We start from the raw sequence: 17,417 nt of genomic DNA, 5'->3' as shown, positions 1-17,417 counted from the left end.
CTTCATCCGTCAAACACTCTCTTTTAGCTTCTAAAATACAACTTACAGGTTCTGTGTAAGCTGCTCATGGTTTCATATCACACAGTATATTCAAGACAGCTTATTCTACTGATTAAACACCATGTTTGTATAATTTATTAGGAACACCTAATACATTGTTACACATGCTTTGTGTCAGAGTGGTGCAACCTCATAAATACCTTATGCAAGCATCTAATGGAAAAACACCTTTTTTTAACCAACACTGCAAAATACGTTTAACAAATCAGTGTGATAGAAGCTGCACTGATGTATTATCCAGTTCATGGAACACATATCCCCTTTTCTACCTCAAAAGTAAATCATTACCATCTCATTTCCATTTCTGTTGTGCTAATTAATAGCATTCTCAGTTATGTAGGTGTCTCAGAAAATCTGAGTCCCTCCTTATTAAATGCCTTCAGTAGCAAGGACCCATAATGCAGGCAACTCTTCCTTTGACCAGCAAGGCTGGGTGCAGACTTGCTGTGATTTTAGTCAGCAATTACCTGCAGAATAAAATTTAATGAGCACACAGGGGTCACTTTGCTGAAGAGGGAAGGCAAGGCTCTTTTACTTTATTCACAGTCTCCTGCCTCAGAGTCTGGCCAGGCTCTTGAAATTGGTTAGTTCACCAAGAGGTTAAATGGATACACACTTTGTGGTTTGACATATTCCCCGGGCTTGGATCTGTTGCCAAAGATCCTGGTCTGACATAGGCTGTGAGGTTTTAATACGTGGTGAAATCACATACCTATTATTAATACATTACATTTCTTCATCTCCTTTTAACAGGTTCTGGCAGCTTTTCTCAGGGCATGATTGTAGCTGTTTCTCCTGACTGCATTCTGGAGGCAGCTGTGCTTGGTCTTACCAAAAATGGTGATTTCAGCATCTGTCCTGTTCCTGCTGGGTGACTCTGGTACAACCAACACCTGCCACACTCATGCAGACACAGGTGCAGAGTCTTCCTTTGCTCTTTGGCCTTAATAGAGAATTATGCTCATATCTGTTCCCTGCACTGCTAAACAGGATAAATTTGTTGGCTTATATTAGGAATGTAAAATCATCTCTTAATAAGAACTGGGTTTTGCCTGTGTAGTATATGCTACTTCTACTATAACTGTAGAATGTAGGCATTTGGATCACATCATGTCTTCTCCATGTTGTAAACTGTAAAATATCCTCTGCTGACCTTAGATTAAGTCAACTGCCTGTTTCTGATAAATCTGCTTTGTGCTGAACACAGCATATGAAATGCTATATTTCTCTTTACAGGAGCTTCCATGGCTTTATCAGTCTCTCAGTGGTGATATGCCCCTTGTGTCATCATGATATATACATTTAACTATGTCTTTCTTTTACTCAGTCACTGTTGAATGCAACTGAGCAGACCTTACAAATAGCTTTTTCCAGACTAGTATGTACTATTAAAAACTTAATGTTATGAAACATTGTCTATGTCAGTACAAAAAAAAAAAAAAAAAAAAAGGTCAGTATTGCATTATACTGTTTTAAGGCTTCTATTCAAATTAAAATTTCGTCCAAGATGAATCAAATTAAAATTTCATTGCTTTGCAATCCCTCAAAAATCAGTTCAGTTACCTCTTTGGGGACAGAATGAATGCTAAATGTTCTTCATTTAAATGTATAACATCCAAATAAATCACTATCTTAGAGCCTGAATAATCTCAGTTTAGATGGCAAAAGCCACAGGTGCTGCATTTCCAATGGAGAATGCCCTTCTTTCTGAGATTTAAGATGTCTTCAAAAGCTTCCTGACACTAATGTTCATGTTTTATTTCTTTCTTTAAATCTCATTGGGTACCTCAGTGGGTAACTTGGCTTTTCAAGTACTAAATAACCCAGCCTACAGATCAGTTGGAGTTTTAAGTAACTTCCATATGTGAATATTATCAGTTCACTTTCTGCTTGCTTTCTTATGGCATTGAGAAATGATATTTTTTTCCTGCTCAAATATGCAGCTAAAGTTCCTGGTTCATCTTGGAACAACTATTATTTCCCCACAATTCTGTGCTTTGGAAGACATCTGATTTAGCTTGTTCCACCTTATTATTCTGTGTTACAAGCTAACAAAGATGTACCTGATATTCATGTCTAATCATACTGCTGTCTGTAGCAGTTCATAATAGCTGTCTGTTTGCTCTTTACTTTATGTTCCAGCTTCTGGATTCAGGGGGTTATGTAGGAGTCTCAGTCTGAAGGAATGTTTGAAGGATGTGAGAAGACAGAAGCTAAGGGCAGCATTAGAAGTAAAATATAACAAACACAAGTATTTATTTAGTTTCGGGCTTTTTAAAAAACCACAGTTTTATGATTTTGGGAAATGGGATCCGGATGTCTGAACAGCTGGTATGATCCACACTGACACATATATCTGTATTGTCTCTTCCAAATTAATCAGACTGATTTTCTGGCTAATTTACAGCAGATTTTCACCTCAGCATGTTTCTTCATATGTGGATTAAAGAATGTGCTTTGCTTTAAGCAGCTGTCCAGTTTTACCACTTCCCATATTCTGTATTTTCTCTTGAACAGCAATACCCCATGCTACTGTCATTAATATTTAGCTGTGTTTGCCAACTTGAAGCAGTTTGTGCTGTGGTCACCGTTCTGACAAAGAGCCATGGATCACTGTACCTCAACTGCACAGGAACCTTTGTCCTTTAACAGTGTGACATGCCTTTGAAAAGCAATTTAACTTTCCAGCCTACTGAATTTGAACAAGGGCTTTGATTCATACACTTGCATGGATAATATCTAGTTATTTTAGACTGACAGAAATTTTAGATAATATCTAGTTATTTTAGACTAGATAATATCTAGTTTATCTAGTTATTTTAGACTGACTTTTATTCTGTTGTTTGGTTTGTTTGGTTTTTTTTTTTTTTTTTTTTTTTTTTTTAATCCAGTGCAGGTATCTATCTCTTCATTCACTTTTCAGTGACCTATTCCAGTTCACCAAGAATCTGGCTCTGCCTTTCACAGGTCTGTGGATAATGCTGGAGCAGATTAAATCAGCTTCCCACTGTACAAGATGCTGTAGCAAGAAATGAACTCTGCCCCTGAAAGAGATGTCCTACACAGAAGAGAAAAGGAAGCACAAAGATTAAGCAACTCTTGACATCCTTGTCCTCTCCCTGTTGTTTTCTTTTACTCCAAATGGAAAGAGAATAAGCATCAGTAGCTCAAAGAGCCCACTTTGTAGATAGAAGAAGTATTTTTAAGTACATAAAATGTTGTGTTTGGAAAAAAACCCCAAAAAACAAACAAGCCCTTCTTCAGGGCTTAGAATACCAGAAGAAAGCACTTTGCTAGCAATAATTTACATAAAATACAGAGTTGGTGTCACAAGGATTTTGTGGCCAGAAAAATGGATTTTAGAATCCAGACTCACAAAAATGCCTGAAAGTCCAGTGCCCTCATGCTTTCTATTTTTCCCTGAAGGGAAAACTCTCTTCAGAAGAGCATCTGCTGGTCTTGCACACCTCCTAGAGTGGAGCAGGCAAAACAGTTCTGCAGCTGGAGGGGAATGATTTCTCTCTCTTTCCCACTGCTGTCCTTAAATGTCAAAAGGATGAAAGAGTAGAAGGATCCTAGGGCTCAGAATGATTGACTTTGCCCTGTTCCTTCTGTGGGCCATGGACATGGTTTCTGGGTCTTCCTCCTACCCTCCCCACTTACTTCATTCCTGCAGCATTGGCTCTGGGAGAAAACCTCAGTGCCTCTGTCACCCTCAGTTTGAAAGACATAAACCTATCCTGCTGTAGTTGTTTTTCTCTTTCCCTAAGAACCTAGGAGGACATGCTAAAGATCCTTAGGAGCAGGGATGGGTGTGAGTGAACAAAATATACAGGAGCTGTGGAACTGCTAAATGCGTAAGAACAGGTGTAACAGATGGCAGACACAGGAAGGGGCAAAGGCAGGGCTTGGAGACAGTACAAGTTTGCTTTGTAGATTTTCAGGCTGAATGAAAAGCATTGTAGAAAAGTGAGTAAATTGTGGTCAACACTTACTACCACATGTACACATTGGGAACTACTGAAAACTTGAGAGATTTAGGCCCCTATCTCGCTTATTGGGGATCTGACTTGCTAATTTTTGTGGTTTTGTGTCACTGGTAGTGCTGGATAAGAAGTTTAGAGCTGTTTCATAGAAGTCTTTGCAGATTCTTCCAGGGTGTCTTCCCTTGTTATTTTGGAACTTACAGTTAGTGTGGGTTTGGTGAGACTTCCATCAGCATCTGAGACTCCAAGTTTACCAGTGCAGGTACATCTTGTGGTGATTGGGAGTGGGGCTGTGGCTGAGCCTCATCCCCAATGGGCTCCAGCTGTGAGAAACAGGTGAGCAGCATTGAAAGCCATGAGCCATGGAGTGCCCAGGTGCACCGACCAAAGGGAACACAGGGCACACAGGTGCAATGCATGGACATGAGGGTATAAAAGGCTGGGCTAAAAGAAAGAAAGAAAAAAAAGAGCACGCAAGAAGGGCAGATGCTTGCAGCCCTGTGGTGTGAGCTGATGTTACTCTGTAGGGGTAGGTGCCTGAAGCCTTCTGATGTGGTGCGGTGTTACTCTGTAAGGACAAATGGGTTGCAGCTTTCTGAAATTATATGGTGATACTCTGTGCGTTGTGGCTGTCTCTACTGTGGCTTGTGCTGAGACATACCAGGACTTCTGTTTTCCTTTTAAATCAGCTTCAAGCCACTGGACTGTTACCTGCTTTAGTTTTTCGCTTTCTTGCCTCTGGACTTCAGCCCATTTATTTTTCTTTTTCCTTTCATGCTTCTAGAATTGATCTTTCCTTTTTAAATTGCAGACTGACCTCCCTGGTTGACACCTGGCTTCTTTTGTTTAACTTTTGGCTGTCCATTTACTCATCATTCCTTCCTTACTTTGTTCGATTCCTGCTTTGTGACTTTCTTTTGTTTTTTAGTCAGAAATACAGGTCTTCTATGCCACAATCTGAGAAATTCACCAAGAAAGTTCCCTACTGAATACAGAGACAATGGACAGAAACTGAAATGAGGATTTTGGGGTAAGGTTAATTGTGTAACACTCTTTAACTAGAGGATTTGTAAAAAGGCAATAGTGGTTCTCTGTTTTGGAACTATTGTGGACTTTGATGAAATAACATCTTGTTTCTTCCAGGGGGATGTATTTTGTCTTGGTTACAGTGGAATTATTGATTTCTCATGTAAAGAGCCTGGAAATGCATAGAGAAGATGTTGCATTAGAGCTGAGAGCTTGTGTCCTCATGGTGTATAGATGTGAAATTGGGAATGTCAATGGCTGCTGAACATGGCTGCTTTCAAAGCAGTGACAATGAGGAGGAAGGCTCTGTGTTTTGTTCCCAGCCTCTCCGCTCCTTAAAATGTTTACAAGCCCCGAAGCTGGCTCAGAATGCAGCAAAGTTTAGCTGGTTATGCTTGTCATCAATTATTAAGGGTTTGGAGACAGACAGGAGGTGGGCTGGGGCCATCACAGGTTTTGCTGCCTTAGGCAGGCCTCATTAGAGGATGTCTGTGCTGCTTGGTGCAGAGCTGAGCCAGGGGAGCTGGGGCAGCATTGCCTGCTGCTGCTGCAGCTCCTGCCTGCTCTGTCCTCTGCTGGCACAGCCTGATCTTCCCATGGCTGCAGCGATGTCATGCATGTCCCTGCTTCACCTCCTAAAGGTGGAACATCTCCCCTGCTGTTCCCTACTCCCTTCAGATTTGAAGGACTGGATGTTTATAGCTGCAACACACACTGTGGCCTCCTAATTTCTGGCATTTTTTTCAGAATTGCTTACTTGTGAGGCATCTCAGCTCAAGGGAAGATATTCTATTCAGGGGCTGGCATGCTGCATTCATGTAGTGCCAGGCCTCTCTCTCTGCATTCTGCTTCTGTAATTTTTTTCTCTCTCCATTTTTCCCCTTCCTTTGCTCTCTCTCTGTAATAGCTGTTTTTTATCTTTTCCTGTCTTATTCCCTGCTTCCTTGACTGCTGGTTCTTTTTACTGCTTTTGCTTCTCCAAACAGGATCTGCAATTTCTGAGGCTGTGGGAGGGTGACAGTTCAACCTGAATTTTTACTGTTTATTCTTGACTCCAAGCAGCTGAGTCTCTCGAAATGATATGTTTGGGTCTCTCCTCCCTTCTTTCTTTTTCAGCCATCTCTCCTCTCTGCACAGTGTAAGGCTTTAAGCACAAGCACTAAAGCAGGTACTTTGGCACTCTCGCTCTCTTGGGGTGCAGGGGCAGCCCTGGAGGTGCTGGGTGCAGACACCCATATGCTGCGACATGAGACCCCCACGGGGCAGGCCGCCTTTGCCAGGGCCACATCTCCTGCTCTGCCTCTATCCCCTGAAGTCCGCGGGACAAAGGCCAGTGGGAGGCGAGGCTGCTGCCATTCCTTGCACGGGTGCCTGGTGCCACTAGGGCTCTCCTCACTAGATGTCACTGTGAGGCCGAGTTTTGCCTGCCACGAGCACTGCAGCCAGAAGAGACGGGTGTTGAGCTGAGTGATGAGTTTTAGGAAGGCCCTGCCAGAAGCAGGGGGAGGTCACAGAAGACAGTTTCAGGACAAACGTGGAGTTGCCGTAGGTTTTACTCATCCGTGACAAGTTTTGGGCACAGAACGAGCAAGTTACACAGGGGTTTTGGGGTGCAAATCCATACCACTGCCATGGAGCACGCATCTTGTGTGACAGTCATCAGGGCATTAGGGTGACTTTGGTCTGGGTCGTGCTCATCTCCTGTTGGTCACCATACCGGTTGGGCAGCAAGTGTCTTGCTAATTAGTGCTCAGCCCTCGATTGCTGTTTACTGTTCCATCTGCCAGCACCCCTGTGTAGCCCTGGCCCCAGCACAGCTTGTGCTCTGAATGGCCGTGGTGCTGCCTCTCTGACAGGGCTGCTGTGGAGAGGGCCCTGGGAGGCACCATGGTAGCCAGAGATGGTGGGGGTGAGGGGTGGAGGGAGGTTTGCCAGGGGCTGCTCTTTCCTCTTGCTAAGGAAGGTAAGCGGCTGCAGCCATGGGCCCCTGTTGCTGAAGATGTGGGGCATGAGTGCAAGGTGGGCCTTTTATCTCTTGATCTTGGCTCCCAGCACTTGAATTCCTTTAAGTTAAAAGACCATCTCTTTTCTTTCTTGTATTCATTACTCTGCTTTTTGTTCCTTAAGCTTTGTAAACTGGACCCTAGGATCATGTCTGCAGCCTTTGAGAAGTCCCTATCAAGCAGAACCTGTAAACTGTGTCCTAAGGGAGAGTAACTAACTAATAAATGTCCCATGAACCACTTTATCAGTGGCACAGATGATGTTTAGGAGAGCTAATTTGTTTTATTTTTAAGTTAATCCACTGCAGTTCAAAAAAGGGTTATGTGGAAAGCCATCGGCTCTGGGGAAGCATTTTGGTCTGGTTGTGTGTCGCTGTACAGCCACTTGTATCACTGGGAGCACTGTGATTTATTTTGGGATGAGAGCACACCCCATATACATGTCAGCATCCTCGTGAGTGTCTCCCTGGGTGTACTTGTGCAAAGGGAGACAGTGCCATGGCAGGCACAGTGTGCCATGCTGGAGTTGTACAGCCGGATCCCTGTGTGCAGCTTGGGTGGCTGTAGGTGACTGTGTGTTTGTGTGCAGCCTGGCTGTGTGCATTTACACGGGTGTCAGTGCTAGAGAGGATGGGAAAGCAACTGGATCCAAACCACCAGCACCTGCATGCAGCCTTTGAGACTGGCCAAATTGGTGGGGAGCCCCATAGACTTCTCCACTGGGCTCACCTTGCCGTGCTCTTTTAGCTGCTTGCTGCACTGGAGGCTGAATCCAGCTCCACTTGTTCCCGTGCCAAGGCACATTAACAGTCACTTTATCACAGTGAAGCCCAATTAATATTTGATTCTGCTGAATGAAGGAGGGCACAGAGATTAAATGGGGTTGCTGGCTGGGGTGGTGGGAATGGGGAGAGGCAGACATGCTCTTTTTGTGCAGTCCAGAGGAGTAGGGCTAAAAGACTTTCTAGGAGGAGGAATGAGGATTGCACCAGGCTGAATACTGTGTGGGATGATGGAGGAGGAGCAGTGAGCTGCTTGAACCCTCTGGGCTCTAATCATACAGATCTAATAGAGGGGACATGGCTAGTTAGCCAGTGCTGATAGAAGGTGTAGGACTTGAAACAGACCCCTTGGAAAGTGCTCTGCAGGAAGAAATGGACAGATCCAGGCCACAGAGTTCTGAGGAGCAACTTCTGTGTCATTTACTTGATGCATTGGCAGATAGCAGCTCAGCGTCAGTGGTGCACTGTCAGTGCTGCTCAGCAGGATGTGTGGCTTTGCTTTCACAGCCCAGGCAGCTGAGATGAGGCAGATGGACTCTGCCTCGTGGCAGAGGTGACTCCTGTGCCATCCCCTTGTTCACAGAGCTGCCTGAAGTCCCCTGAAGGCTGGGTGGCCTGGTGGGACTCAGCCAGGTCAGGAGAAGCTGGTCTGGGCTGCTGCTACTTTAAGACTCTCCCAGGTGTGATTGTCCCTATCCAAGTACACATCATTTCACTTCCCAATTGAAAAGCCAAATGAAGTTTCCAGGCAGTTTGCAGTTTTTCTGATTCACTTGTTTGGTTTTTTTCCTGTTCTTTCCTTTTTTATTTTTAATTTTTTTTCTTCTGTCTGTATTCACTCCTGCCAGCTGCCTGTTTGGAATTTAGTTTGTTTCAAGGGCAGGAGAAATTAATTTTCTGATTTCATATTTGGTGCAGAATAGTTTCTCCCCCTTCTCTATTCCCTTTCCCTGCCTTTTGCTGAAGTAAAGAAAGATGTCTTGGCAACACTTCCTTTTTAAAATCTCCTTCTGCCCTCTTATATCTATTTGGCCTCTTGGCTGACAGCGTGGGATAAATGCTACCAATGTGCTCCTTTCCTGATCCTAGGGCTGGAGAATACACTGTTGGGCATATTTCAGAAAACCGAGCACGTCTCACAACAAATTTAGCTAAAAGAAAAAAAGGAAAATAAATATTGGGGCAGTTGGAGAGGGAGAGGTTTTTCATTGTCCCTGGGATATGATCTCAGGGGCTACTGAGCCCCTGGGAGCTGTCAGCATACAGAGTGTATCTCAGGGTCCAGTGTTGGGACAGCAGATGTGGGCTGACCCTGACCAGATCTGGGAGGACTGAATAGGAGAACAGCAGCCAGGAGGTGACAGTCAGTTTGCAGCAAACATCTGGTAACTCTAACATTTTGTTCTGGAAACTGTGGGGATTTGTGGTGGATTTAAAATTTCCCAGCTAAGCACGAAGGAACTGAAAGCAACTTCCCAGCTCCCACAGCCCAGTAATGTATAGGCTTTGTGCATGTGTGTATGTGCAGTAATTTTTGGTAGAGCATATTTGTGAGATGTGGTGTTTATGTTACCTTTTATCAAGGAAGAATCGTTTATCTCAGCATTCTAATTATGTTCCATTAAAATGCAAATTTGGGTTTATGCGTTGAAATTGTCAGTACCATTGCCATGGCAACAGGAGCTTGAGGGAGGGGAATTGGAATAGGTGGGACTGTGCATCTCACTCAAAATCACTCTCAGATATCTCCATGTAATTGAAATACAGTGCCCTTCACCAGGAACAGTGGCACTTTCCCCCTAGATAATTTGAGGCATCACTGAAGTTCTTCACAGAGGTATTCTAACAGGGCAAATGTGTGTGGGTCACCAGGTAACTTCCACCAAAGTGGAAGAACTGTTGCACAGGTCTGTCAGAAAGAAGTGAATCCTTCCCATTTGACCCCCACCATATGATGCTTCTTTTGAGGTATCTCACAGGAAAGAAGGAATAAGAGATCCCTGATGACTTAACAAATGTCCACCTGGAAGTCCTAAGATGCTGCCACAGTTACTGGAAGGTTTAAATTCCATTTACACTTCTAAACCCACTCACCTCCAGTTAAACGCCCACTCAAGCTGCCTGCACTGACAATGTCCTTCAGCAGTGAGTTCCTCACGTCCATCATCCTTGGTGCAGGATGAGTAGAGTCTTCTTCATGCTGCTGTCTTGGGGCCCTGCTCCTTTCTCTGTTTGTTTTTATGTCAAGATGGTGTGAATCCATGTCTTTCTCCTCCCTTTACCAAGTACAGATGGAACTCCTGAAGCTTGTCTCCCTCCTGTTTAAGAATCCAGTGGAGGGGTTTAAGGATGCTGGGTGGAAGTGAATGCTGAGAGAGATTGAGACAAGGCTGAGTACATTTTACAGAGGAAAAATGTGCCTTTCTCTTTTGGCTGTTGACTGAAAATTTTGATGATAAATAAAGCATGGTGAGTTAATTCCCAAACTGCAGTGACAGCTGGGCAGGAAAGACAAGACTAGGTCTGTTTTCTGCCTCTCCATCCCTGATACGAGGTTTACAAAGTAATCTGATACCTCATCCTGGTTTTGTCAGGGCAATTTTTTCCTGTGCACTGGGAATCTCATTTGCTGATAGTAAAAATCTAGATACAGTCTTATGAACCCGGTGATCCAAACTGCAGTTTCTATTGAATATAAGTGACTTGGATAGCCTGAGGCTGGTTATCATCCATTTAGCAGTAAAATAAGGAGGAAACATTCAGAGCAGGGTTTAGCTCAACCTGGGGAGATCCCAAGCAAGGACAGGTAGACTCAGGTACTGCCTCTCCCCTATGAGACAGAGTGGCAAACTGGAGAGGGTTCAGTGAAGGGCCATGAAAATGGCTAAGGAGTTGTAGCACATAACATGTAAGGAGATGCTGAGAATGCTGGCTTTGTCTAGCCTGCAGGAAAGCAATTTAAGGGGGATCTGGCTAATGAGGCAATGGGGGATGTGTGTAGAGAAAATGGGGCTGGACTCTTCCCAGAGGTGTGCATCAAGGGCAATAGGCAGCAAAGACAAGTTGCAACTTGTAAAATTTCAGCTCTGTATGAAGGAAAACCATAAACACGAGGGTGGATCCGATGTGAGATAGTGACCCAGTGATGTTTTGGGGTCTGCCTCTTTTGAGATACTCAAAACTCAAGCAAACAAGGTTCTGAGCTGCCTGCTGTGGCCTTGAACTTAGCCCTGCTTTGAACAGGGCTTGGACTGGAGGCCTCCTGAGATGCCTTTTGACACCAGTCATTCTGTGGGCTCCCACTGGGGGCAGGTTCTGTGACGCACAGCGAAATGGGGAGCCCACACTGTTCTCTCTTCTAGGATGAATCACAAGCAGAAATAATCTGCTGGCTTCTTTTACTGCAAAAAGCATGACCCTACTGTGGACCATCAGCTTCTGCACTGGGGGGGTTATGTCTGTGCAGTGAGCACAAAAGTGATGGGGATGGGGTCTGGGCAAAGGCCTGGATGTCAGGAGGACAAGGAACATATCACTCGCTACTTCCACACTAGCCAAGCCATTAACTTGAGGAGATTGGCTTTCCCAAGAGTGACATCTGACTGGGAATGAGGGATAGGACTAAGAGAGCCTGAGATGTAAAATGGACTTTCTCAAGGAGCAGATTAAAAATATATGATAGAGAGTGTCCTTCCTTTCCAAGTGGAGAAGATGGTAGAGGGGAATAAAAAAAGGTGATATTCAAGTTTCTGCATCTGAAGTGACAAGGAAAGGCATGAAAGTGGCTGGTACCTGAAAGCAGAGCATTGAATAATTGGTTTTGGTGTGAAAGAAACCATTTCACCATGTTCAGTATTATCATCATTACACTGATCAGCTTCACCAGCAAGGAGGATAACTGAGAATGAGAGAGAAAATATTGTAAGGGGTGTAGAGGAACGCGTTCAAAATAACTGTGTTTTGGGGAAGATTTGCCAACAAGTGATTACAGAGGGAGACAGAAATTGAGATGGAGACCAGAAGAAAAAGTGGAGAAGAGAAAATGACAGGGCAGAGAAAAGTAGGAGAAAGGAAAATTTCTATAATTTCTGTGAATCTCTGCATCCTTCTCCTTCACACACAGAAGTATCCTCACCTCCCTCAGCTGAGTACTTCCCCTGGCACCATTCTGGTGGCACTCTGTTTCTTCTGATGATGAGCTGAGGGCCTTCAGCCCAGAACCTCTGCTCCACATCCCTGCCTGGAATTTCTGACTCCCACCCTCCTCCAGCCAAGCAATGTGCTTTAGAACAGAGTGTTTGTGCCATATCTCCTTCTGACCGGCGCACCAAGGTGCAGCAGAAGCTCCCTCTCTTACTGGGCTGAGGTTTTTACTGACTGGGAAGATTTGACCCTGTGTCAGCTGATGTGAAGGAGCTTTTCAAGATAAGGAGTAAAGGCCTACTTTGCTAACATTAGCAAGAGGTGATGGCTTCCTCACAGATTTGAGGAAGAGCAAACTGACCCCATGTATTCCCTTGTCACCCCACACTTCTGTAGTGATTCATGTGACACTGTGTGAAAGCAGCCTGTGACCCTTGTCCTTGCTGTATGGGTTGGCATTGCAAAGCATCGTATTTAACCTTGCCTTTCCCAAGTGAGGTCTTCTAGTGACAACCGGGGCAGAGATGCTGAGATCTCTAGCAGAGGTGTCAGAGCCAGGTGATGGTGATGCTTTCCCTCAGCATGTGCTCTGCCCCTTCACCTGCAAATCAGGCTGCCTGTGCACCTGCACGCATCCAGACTGGCGGGGATGGCAGCACTGCACCCTCAAGCAGCCATTCCCTCTGCCTCCCTTCCCTCTGCCTGCCAGAAACAGATCGCCATGGGCTGCTTTCCTCTCACACCCCTGGCTGTTCTAACATATCCTCGGGGAAGGTGTAAGACTGGCTGTGGAGATGAGATTGTGATCTTTCCTTTTTTATTTTTTTTTAAAAATTGTCAGCGGAGTTTCCCTTGCCATTTTCAGCAGATCTAAAAAAAACCCTTCATCGAATATTCAGCATCTTCCTGGAGCTCGGCGGTAGCCGGCGGGGGCTGTGGGTATGCAGGGGATGACTCACGAGTCCTGTCTTGTTCTCGGGCCCCCAAGACTCCTCTGCTTCTCTCCCTTTCTCCCAGCCAGCAGTTTGTGCTGGATGGCCTGTGGCTGCCAGCTCTGACGGGGCTCCAGCAGCAGCAGAGCTGGGGAGAGGGAGGAAAGAGGCACTGCTGGCCGGCTGTGGGGATGGGATGGGAAGTTTTTACTGGAATATGGGGATTATTGAAGGAGGGTGCCTGGAGGCTTTAATGCTGGGGGCGGCCTAGGGAAGAAGTATGGCTGGCAGATGTGGTGATTCAAGAGACCCTGATTCAAAACCTCCTGTACAGATCCCCCTCAGCTACCCCAGGAAGCTCCCCCACCCCCTCCCACAAGCTCATTCCTAATAGAACCTGAGCCAATGCTGGTTCGTTTTCACACCCTGTTGTTTGGTCATTGACTAAATTAAATTTCAATTACTTTTTTCTGATTAAAAACACTGGTGAGAACAGCAGCTTTTAATTGGAAGCAGCTACTTGGCCTGTTGCAGCAGTGAAGGGTGTGCAGGTGGTTTGATGAGGAGGAGGAGGCAGGGGGAGGTGCTGAGTCATAGAAGGAACCTTTGTGTGGACACGTGAGAGTGAACAGGAGTGGCTGGGTGTCTCACCAGGAGATGTGGCATGACCTGCTCTGCTCCTTCCAAGGAAGGGAGGCTAAAAATGTCATCTGCTGGCCCCTCATTTTGGGGTTGTGCACCAGCTGCCAGCCCTGGAAATTGGAGCCATGCTGTAGGGTGAAATTGGTCTTTTTCAAGAGATCCTCTATTGGTCCCTTATGGGTGAACATGAGCAGCTGGTTTTGATACCCTTGTCCTGATGGGCTGCTGAGAGCGTAGCTTGCTTGTCAGGAGACCTGGCACAGCCTGACCTTACCTCTCTGGGAATATGTCCTTCATGGCCCCTCAGCAAGCAGAGGAAAGACAGTGAATGTCTTCACTTGTGCACCTGCTGGGACTTGGGGAAGAAGTGTGTCTGTCTGGTGGCACGCATTGCTTAACTGCTCCCCTGCCCCTCAGATGAGCAGAACAGGAGCTGTGCAGGAGGCAAAACCGTTCTGGATCCTCTGGGAACTCCAGGAGTCATGACAGGTGCATTGTTTTAGATCTCCGGTTTCTGCTGTTGCTCAGTTCTATTTTTTTTTCTTTTCCCTCTAAGCTCCTCGCTGCTCTCCTCTGAGAAACGTAACCTGTGACCTCAGCCTTCATAACTGTGTCAGCCATGTGGGTCAGGAGCACCTGGGGCCCCTTTTCTGCTGGTGACATCTCCTGGGTACATGTTGACAGGTAGTCAGGACTCATTGTCTCTCCAAGAAACCAGGAAAATAAGCTTGTGTTTGAATCCCAGGTGCAGAGAGGGTCTGCCTGTCACAGCCAATTCGGCTGCTGCTCTGCCTGGCAGTGTTGTTCTGTTTTATGGGCTCCTACTCACATTGCTCTCTTTTTGTTTTTCTTGCTTTCCCCCTCCCTCCTCTCTTTCTCTCTCCCTCTCCTCCCTAAGCTGCCTCCCAGCAGAGGCTGGCTATTAAACCAACTGCACTGAGATGCACACAGGATTAGGAACAAATGACACTGAGCACTCGCCCCTGGTGCAGCAGCTGGACACCAGGAATCTCCAGGAGCACCCAGGGAGGGTGTGTGTTCTGGGAGAGCTGCTGAGCTGCCCCTTGCACCACGGGCCAAGGTGTGGCTCTGCACTGCTCGAGCTGCCAACATATGGGCATGCAAATTTCTGCCATGGTCCGTGGGCCAGCAGCTGCTGTGTGTCAGGGTGTGTTATGCACGGACTGGTGGCAATGGAGGAGTTGCTCAGCTGCCTCATGCAGCTGTACAAGAGCCAGGGTAAACACTGTGAGCAGCTCTGATTCCCCCTCACCTGTGGCCAGAATGCAGATGCAGTTGTGGTGGCTTCTGGCATTATGGGAGCACTGGTTGGAAGGGCGGTGGTGTAGAGGAGACATTACAGGTGTGTCTGTGGCTGTCAAAGTGACAAGAGCATGGAGGAGGGGAGGTTTGGAAATACTGGAATTTGGACAGCTAACAGCAGCCCTCTTTGAAGGATGAGAGTGAAGTTTTGATGCAGCCACTTTTTCCCCTTGAGAAGTTTATTTTCCTTTCATGATGGCAATTTCTCAGGTGTTTGGACTGTGAAGGGTGTGTGGTGGAATCCTTTGGTGGAGAAAATATGGGTTAGAAGGATGAAAGTCTGGGCACTGGGCAAGTAAGGACATTATCCTGGAGGAGGAGGATAGAGGAAAGAAGAAGATCATCAGAAAGACTCAAATAGATTTTGAGTTATTTTTTATCTGGGAAATTAAATGCCTTTCCCAGACAGGCACCAATGATTTGGCCATGGCTGTGTTTAGAAGCTGTGTTGAGGTGGCCATGGTTGCCATGGCTTCTCAGCACAGCAGTGCAGGGTGCTGATTCTGGGAGAGCTAGGGAGAGTGACCTGGCTATTGTGCCGAGCCAGCCATGCTGGTGGCAGGCAGGGTGCCCACAGGCCTTTGCAGGGGACAGAATCAGCTGAGGTGGGATCATTCTTTGTGCACCAAAGGGTCAATGCCTGCTTGGAGTCTGTCTCACTTTAAGATTGTTCCCCTCACAGTGGTTCCCCCTCACTGTGACTTGCTTGACTTCCAGGGATTTGCCCAGGAGTGGGTTAAACTTCCTCATTATTAGCTAGACTGATAAAAATCACTGGAAAAGGTAAATGAAATGCTGCTCTGACACATCTGATGCAGAGGGGGGAGGCAAATTCTCCAGACTGGAAAGCCATCGTCTCCCAGGGGTTTTCAGATATCACATCCTCGATGGAAGCAAATAGGACATGTCAAGCTCCTTGAGAGCATCTGGTAATGTAGCATGGAGGGAAGATACAGGGACAGATTGGGGCCAACACTGCTTTTTGATTTTATTTTGGGAAAGAGCTTCACAGGACAGAGGCAGGCACTGTTTTAATCCTTGAGCTAAAGAATAAAGTGCAAGGGGCAGAGACAAGACCAGCTGCAGTGCTTCTCTGGGGGGAGACTGTGGGCGATGAGCTGTGCAAGGGAAGAGTGAATCAGCTCCTGCAGGATGGAGTGGTAGACCCAGGCTTGGAAAGATCAGCAGTGCCCAGTGCCTGAACACTCAGACTTTTCCCTAGGATGAGCAGCACCTCCAGAGACTTATTTCCCTATGACATAGCCTACAGTATTAAACAAATTAAAAAATGGTTAGGCAAGTATTTCAGCTAGCTCTTGCTGTTGTCAAGGCAGCTTTGTTGCAGGCAGTGGTGAGGACAGGCACCAGAGGCTGACTGGCTGCTGCTGGGCAGAACATCCCAGTGGGAGGTCATGCAGAAGGCAGTGGTGGGCCAGGGTTTGGAGCAGGGGGTCCTGCTATAAACTCCTGAATCTTCATCCTAGTTCTCACCTTTGTCAGTGGCAACCAGGCAAACTGCAGCAGATCCCTCCCTTTCTCCTGTGCCTCTACTCTGAATCTGTTCAGAAATAAAAAAGAAAAATATGTTGGACAAGGGAAAATGCGGGAAAACTGCCTTGGAAAAATAACTCTGCTGTAATATAGGGAAAATTGTGTCTTATTTTGTTGAAACAGGCTCAGTTTAGAAGGAGGAACATTAAGGAACACTTCAGGGAAATCTTTAATCTGGTTGCAGCATCCAAGAGAAACAGTGTAGGAGAAAAAAGACCTGAGGGAAATGAAGACATGGAGATGCATTAGCAGATAAATAGCATGTAGCAGTCTCTGGGCACTTCCCCATAGCTGTGCTCTGGAAGGACCATCTGGGTTTTCCTTTCAGCAACTCCAACTTTCCGGTACAGGAAGAGAGGATGCATGGCTGAGCTCTCCCTGTCCTCTGCTCAGCAGAAGCTTTCCCTTGACCTGGTGTCTAATTCTAATATCCGGAGCTTGTTCCTTTAAGCATTTATACCTCCAATCAGGCCTCCAATCCCACTGCCATGTGCAGCCATAAACAGGGATAAACACTAATTAGTATGGTAAATAGCTTGGCCTTGTGTTTTCTGGTTACAGTATCACGGTAATTATTTCCGGCTCCCTGCCTGTGTACTCCTGCTGCCTGATTTTGTGCTCTGTACATCCTTGCCATCCTGATTATTGCTGGTTGCATTAAAATTGGCAATTGCCCTCTCCTGTCTCCCATCCGTGTTTTGGGGAGGGGACTGGCCTAAGCCAGTTTCACTGAGGCGGTCAGGGATGATTGAGGGGCGGTGGGTAACATCACTCAGCTCTCTGTCTTCTCCAGGCTGTACCTTTATGTGCAGGATGTGGGGTCATGCTGAGATCATACAGCACAGCATTTTCAGGGAACCCGCTGCTGCTCACCAGGGCTTTGTAAAATATGGGAAGAGAAATGGGCAGCTCCTACCCGTGACTCCCTTTGCTGAGGTTTCTTCTCTCTCCATTTTGGCTGCCTTGCTT

This window comes from Fringilla coelebs, assembly GCF_963513975.1.
Source record: "Fringilla coelebs genome assembly, chromosome: 5".
Classification (NCBI taxonomy): domain Eukaryota; kingdom Metazoa; phylum Chordata; class Aves; order Passeriformes; family Fringillidae; genus Fringilla; species Fringilla coelebs.
Note: the sequence above shows the minus strand (reverse complement) of the source record.